This window comes from Hyaena hyaena, unplaced genomic scaffold (assembly GCF_003009895.1).
Source record: "Hyaena hyaena isolate Hyena2069 unplaced genomic scaffold, ASM300989v1 scaffold_304, whole genome shotgun sequence".
In the NCBI taxonomy this organism is placed as follows: domain Eukaryota; kingdom Metazoa; phylum Chordata; class Mammalia; order Carnivora; family Hyaenidae; genus Hyaena; species Hyaena hyaena.
Window position 1 is genome coordinate 511,178 of NW_024080937.1, and position 7,639 is coordinate 518,816.

The window sequence follows — 7,639 nt, forward strand, 5'->3', positions numbered from 1 at the left end:
CCCACATTACTAACTCAGACCAGAACTTTCAGTCTTCACATTTCTTGATCACCCTTTCCTAAAACTCTCAGTACCCCTGTTCTCTGAGACACTGCAGCTTCGAACCTTCCTGTCTCCTTGCTCCAACTTAGATCTCTCTAGAGGCTCTTCTTCTACTCCCTCTTGGCATTCTAAAGTCCAGCCCACCTCTCCTTTCATTCTATGCTTTCTCATGTGTGGTGGTATCTGTGTCTTTATCTCTACAAAGACACTTTGCAAATCTCCTTTCTAGCTGAGGTCTCCCTTCTGAAAGACCATCTTATAAATCTAACTTCCATCTTTATATGCCACTTAGCTCCACCAAATCAACAAAATAAAAATCCTAATCTGCTCCCAGCTCTCACCAAATCTAGTCCTCTTCCAATTCCTTTCTTTTCTCTTGGAGTCATTCCTTACATCTTTCACCTTCCACCACCAGCCCACTACCAAATGTAGATGAGCTTGCCTGTGGAATAATTTCCCATTTCATCCATTTCTGTACTACCACTCTTTTTAATATATATATTTTTTTATTTCTAGGAGAGAGAGAGACAGCGTGAGCAGGGGAGGATCAGAGAGAGAGGGAGTCACAGACTGAAACAGGCTCCAGGCTCTGAGCAGGCAGTCAGCACAGAGCCCGAAGCGGGGCTCGAACCCAAGAACCTCGAGATCATGACCTAAGCGAAAGTCGGACGCTTAACCGACTAAGCCACCCAGGCGCCCCACTACCACTCTTTTTAAAACTACTTCATCTCTCACTTGGATTTTTAACCATATTCTTAATGTATCCACATTTTATTTCCCCTGATCAGTTATTCTCCGCTTTTCAGCCAGAGTAATTGTTATAAAACACAAATATGATCACTTCAGTGATAGCCCATCGATCACAGGATAAACCAAATACCCTTAACATGGCCTACAGATGTGTATGGCCTCTCCACTCCACAGGTATCCAGCCTCATTTGTACCACTCACCTATTTCCTGTGCCAAATCACTTAGCCTTCCTCCCGTTGTGCAAACACACCCTTCTCCCTTCCTAAGACAAAGCCATTTTCTTGCTCTTCCAATGCCTGGCATGCTACCATCCCTCTTGTGTGACTTTCATTTAGTTTTATTGGAGTTGGTTAGTTCTTGCCCACCCTTCAGTTCTAAGGTCACCCACTTCTCCCACAGGGAGACTTTTTTCTTGTACCTTGGTTGAGTTATATTCCCCATTCTACCCTCTTACCTCGCGATTTATTGTCTTCTCCTTAAGAACATACATGATTTTTGTCATTTTACATCTGTTTCTGAGGTTATTTTATTGATATTTACTTTCTCACAAGACAATGGACTCTGTAGAGGGAAAGGACCATGTCTATTTTGTTTATTCAGTTTATTTGTACCCCTATTATCTAGCAGGGTACCTGGCATGTAACAGGCACTGAAAACATGCTTGTCCAATGAGTTCCTGAATAGATGAAGTGAAGGGCTTCATCAGGTGGCTGAGTGACCCAGAAGTTTGCTTACTACTGACATGGTAACAAGAGTTGGTGCTGGTATCAAGGTGCAGTGCTGTGTTCTGAATGTTAATGCACCGCTCAAAGTTCATATGTTAAAATCTGAGTCCTCAAGGTGATGATATTAGCAGGTAGGACTTTGGGGAAATGCTTAGTTCATAAGATCAGAGCCCTCATGAATGGGATTAGTGATTTTAATAAATAAAAAGTCAGTAAAAGCTCCTTACTGCCTTCTACCATAAGAGGACTTAGCCAGAAGACATCATCTATGATCCAGAAATAGCGCCCTTTCTAGATACCAAATTTGCTGGTGCCTAGATATTTGGCTCTCCAGCCTCTGCAAGAAATAAATTTCTGTTATTTATAAGCCACCCAGTGTAAGGTATTTTTGTTATAGCAGTGCAAATGGACTGAGACAGGTACACATTGTCTCCTGAATAACCAGATTCCAAAAAAAGACAAACTATATTTTGTATCATTATCCAAAGGTGGACTTTTTTCTTTCAAAATTCTTCCATTTATCTTATGTATATTTGATGATTTCTCTCGAACAAAAATGCATTACTTTTGTAATAGGAAATTTTTATTTCAAGTTAAAAAAAGACATGTAATAATTTTTAATTAACAAATCACTTAAACCTCAACTTTAACAGTTGAAACTTTCATACACCTAAGCATTTCTAAGGAAGTTCCATTTAAATAATCTTGGAATGAAAAATCCTTGGAATAAGATTTACACAGATAAAATGAGAAAATGGCTTTTGTCAAAGGAATAAAATATTGCTTGTTTTTGAATATTTTTTAAAATGTTTTATTTATGGGGCGCCTGGGTGGCTTAGTCGGTTAAGCGACCGACTTTCACTTAGGTCATGATCTCGCGGTTCGTGGGTTCGAGCCCCGCGTCGGGCTCTGTGCTGACTGCCAGCTCAGAGCCTGGAGCCCGTTTCAGTCTGTGACTCTCTCTCTCTCTGACCCTCCCCTGCTCACCCTGTCTCTCTCTCTCTCTCTCTCTCCTAGAAATAAATAAAACATTAAAAAAAAATTTAAAAAAAATGTTTTATTTATTTCTGAGAGAGAGAGAGTGAGTGACAGTGTGAGCAAGGGAGGGTCAGAGAGAGAGGGAGATACAGAATCTGAAGACAGGCTCCAGGCTCTGAGCTAGCTGTCAGTACAGAGCCCGACGTGGGGCTCAAACCCACTAACTGTGAGATCATGACCTGAGCTGAAGTTGGACACTTAATCGACTAAGCCACCCGGGCACCCTGAGTTTTTAGAATATTTTAATTATAATTATTAGGGGCCATTAAAAATATAAACAGATTATGATAAAACTGCCTGAATTGTATAATTTTATTTCTAGTCTAATCCTTCAAAATGTAGGTTATTAACTGGGATAAAAGAGAGTATTTATTTTGTAAAATGTAAATCAAACTGCTTTTGTCATTGTAACATAAAAAAACATTGTATATAATGGTATCAGAGTAATTTAATATAATTATCTTTTCACACATTTTGAGTTAAAATTGTATTTTGGATGAGCAACAATATTCTACTAGAATTCTACAAAGTTCTACAATGTTCTAGTATTCAAAGTTATATATACTTAAGAGAACTAAATTTTCTTTTATTTTTCCTCTTTTCTTAAATTATTATTATTTTTAAAATTTTTATTTTAAGTAAGCTCCATGCCTGACGGGCTCAAACTCATGACTCTGAGATCAAGAGTAGCATGCTCTACTGACACCCAGCCAGGCACTCACAGCTCAGTTTTCTTTTAAACTGAAAATTATCAAATGGTTGCTTCATACCAGTGCTACTTATCAGACTGAGATAAAAACCGTACAGACAGCCAAGAAACAGACCCATGCATATAGTCATTATATCGATGACAAAGTTGACAGTACAGTATAGTGGGGGAAATGATAGACTTTTCAATAAGTGGCCCTAGGTCAGTTGGACATTCATATGGGAAAAAAAATCTTGACCGCTATCTCACAACATATACAAAAATCAATGCTAGATGATTTGTAGATTTAAAAATTAAAGTGAAAAAAAAACCCAGATTTTTTCTAAACAAAAATAAGAAAACTATCTTTTTTATTTTGGAATAGGTCAAGAGAAACAAAAAGCACTAATCCTAAAAATTTAAAAAGTTATATATTGGGCAACATTTACACTAAGAACATCTCTTCATCAAAATCATATTTAAGGGAATATAAAAACAAGAGATAGAATGGAAGAAGACATCTGATTACTTCTATTTGCCATACAGCCTGTATTCAGAATATATGAAATACCCTTAGACCCAGAAAGAAGATGATAGGCAATTCAAACCTCCAGCTTTCAAACAAGATTGAGTAAAGGAAACCAGATTTACCTACTATACTGAAACAACTTTTTAACAAGAGAACAAAATATATGAAACAACAATATTCATGACATTGGGCCTCAGGTATTGAAGGACAGTAATACATGGAGGCAGGAAACAAACAAGTTGAACATTACAGTGGTCCTGGCTTACTATCTGCAGAGACTTTCTAGTCACGGCACAGGGAGTCTGCACTCTGTCTGAGTTAAGAAGATGGATCTGGGCATTTGAGGAGACTGATGCAGTTAGAATTTATAGGACAGAGTACTACATACGAGAGAGCCACAGGGAGAGCCCTGGAGATCCCCTATTCAAGTGGTCCCCTCAACTCTTCAGCTTCACACTCATCAGCAGGTACAGGTGAAGAAAGTAACTGACACTAGGGAAAGAACCACTGGAAAAGATTACAGGGAAAAATCACCAGGGAGTCACACAGAGTAGAAACAGTTCCTATTCTCCCAGCCAGAACGAAAAGCATCATAATTCACAGGACACTACAGCATACTCTGAAGGATTTTGTCTCAGTAGTGGGGCAAAATTAGCCTACAGTAAATGCTACTCTCATCTTGTCTAAGAAAACTTAATAGCAAGATTCAATAGAATCAAACTGTTTATAAGTAACTTAACTATGTCCCAAATAAGAGTTCCGTATATTTACAGGTAAACAAAAATGTCCAGTACTCAACAAGATATAATTTGCAGTGTTTGACATCCAATCAGAAATTACAAACAAACAGGTAAATATCGCCCCAAATGAGACAAATCAACTGAAGCCAACCCAGAGATGACACAGATGAAAAAAGTAGTTGATAAAAATAGAATTCATTATATCTATATCCTATATGTTCAAGAAGATAGACAGATGACATCATTTACGTAGAGACATGGAAGAGATTACAAAGATGTAAATAAATCTTTTTTTTAAATTTTTTTAAATGTTTTATTTATTTCTAGGAGAGAGAGAGAGACAGCGTGAGCAGGGGAGGGTCACATAGAGAGGGAGTCACAGACTGAAATAGGCTCCAGGCTCTGAGCTGGCAGTCAGCACAGAGCTGGACGCGGGGCTCGAACCCACGAACCGCGAGATCACGACCCAAGTGAAAGTCGGACGCTTAACCGACTAAGCCACCCAGGCGCCCCAAATCTTCTAGAGATGAAAAATGCAATGACATGAAAAGTATACTGCATAAAATTAACAGCAGATTAGACATCACAGAAGAGTAGTCATTTTGAACACATAGCAATATGAAACACAGAAAAATATCGAAATAAGCAAAACATCAATAAAAACGTGACCACTCATACTGGCCTAATGTACATGTAATTGGAACCTCCAAAGGAGGGGAGAGGCACAGAAAAATATCTGAACAGATAATGGCCAAAAATTATCCAAATTTATTGCAACTGTAAACCCACAGATTAAAGACACAAATTGGTGGGAGAAATTTACCTAAAGAAATATACCTAAGTAAGATAAACCGAGTTCAGAATCACAAGATGATATTACTGAGTTGTCAACTTTTCTTCAGATTGATCTATAAATTCAACACAATCAACCTCAGCAAGGTTTTGTTTGTTTGTTTGCAAAATTGATAAGCTAATTCTAAAATGCAAAGGACCTAGAATAGCTAAAATAACTTTGAAAGAGAATAAAGTTAGAGAATTTATAATACCTGATCTCAAGATCTATATAAAGCCACAATAGAATGACAGTGTAGGGGGCTCCTGGATGGCTCAGTTGGTCAAGCGTCCAACTTTAGTTGGTCTCAAGTCATGATCTCATGGTTTGTGGGTTTGAGCACTGCATCAGTCTCTGTGCTGACAGCTCAGAGGGAGCCTGGAGCCTGGAGCCTGGAGCCTACTTCAGATTCTGTGTCTCCCCCTCTCCCTCACTCTCTGCACTTGTGCACGTGCACACGTGCTCTCTCTCTCTCTCTCTCTCTCTCAAGAATAAACAAACATTAAAAAAAAAGAATGACAATGTAGTATTGGCATCAAGATAAACAGATGGATTAATGGAACAGAGTACAGCCCAGAAATAGACATACATATTTGGTCAATTGATTTTTGACGAAGGTACACAGGCAATTCAAAAAAAGAAAGTATTGTCTTTTCAATAATTGATCCTGAAACAATTGGATGTCAAAATGCAAAAACAAACAAAAAAATAACAAAACCAAAAACCCACCCCCAAATGAAACAAAACAAAACCAAAAACCAGCTTTGACACATACCTTGCAGAACATGACCAAATGTACTCACAATAGATTTTAGACCGAAATGTAAAACCTCCTAACAGTAAAACTTCTGAAAGAAAATATAGAAGAAAATCTGTGTGACTTTGTGTTAAGGAAAGGTCTCTGAGATATGACACCCAGAATATGATCAAGAAAGACAAAAATTATTAAACTGGACTTAACCAAAATAAAAAATCTCCTCTCTTTATTAGACAGACAGCTTTAACAGAATGAAAAGACAAGCCACAAACGGGGAGAAATTATTTGCAAATCACATATTTGATAGAGAACTTGTATCCAGATAATATAAATAACTATCACAACTCAATAAGAGAACAGACAGCCTAATTACATGAGCAGAAGACTTGTACAACACTTAACCAAAATAGGCATACAGAGAACAAATAAACACATCAAAAGATGTGCTCAAGGTCATTAATCACTAAGGAAATGGACATTAAAATCACAATGAGGTATCACTATAACCTATTAGAATGATCAATATAAAAAAGATTGATCATATCAAGTGTTAATGGGAGGCTGAGCCACCAAAACCCTCATGGACGGCTGTGAGAGTATATAACATGGAAGACATTTTGGTAATTTCTTATGTTAAACATACACATAACATAGGACCCACACATTCCATTCTTACACATCCACTCAAGATAAATCAAAATATATGTTAATTCAAGAACTTGTGCACAAATGATATTTTAAGTAGTCCCAAACTAAAAATAACTCAAATGGCCGTTAACAGGTTCTATCAGCCAAGTGTGGTATATCCATACAATTGGAAACTACTCAGCAATAAAAAGAAATGAACCAGGAATGATCCATGTAATGGTGGATCAATCTTAAAATAATTATGCTGAGTGAAAGAATCCAGGCAAAATAAGGACGGGCTGTATAGATATCAATTATAAAAGAATTCTAGAAAATACAAATGAATCTATAATGACAGAAAGTGAGTCACTGGTTAGCTGGGATTGGGAGGGATGGATATGTTCACTATCCTGATTGTGGTGTACAAACTCATCAAATTGTACACTTTTTAAAAATATTTATTTTGGGGAGAGTGCAAGTGGGGGGAAGGACAGAGAGAGGTGAACAGAAGCTCTGAAGTAGGCTTTGTGCTGACAGGCTGACAGCAGAGCCAGATACAGGGCCCAAGAACCATGAGATCATGACCTAAGCTGAAGTCAGATGCTCAACAGACTAAACCACGTAGACGCCCCCCAGTTAGTACACTTTAAATGCATGCAATTTACTATATATCAATTATACCTCCACAAAGCTGCTTTAAAAACTAAAACAACAACAAAAACAAGATAGGCAGCTTAATAAGAAAAAAGGGCCAAACACTTAAACTTAGGCAAAGCTAATCTGGTCAGGGGTTATCATTGCTATGTGTCGGGGCAGGGGAGAAACTGCATCTAAGAGAGTGGAAATATTGATTTCTTGATGTGGTTGCTGGTTACATGAGTGTGCTTCCTTTTGGGAATTCATCAAGCTG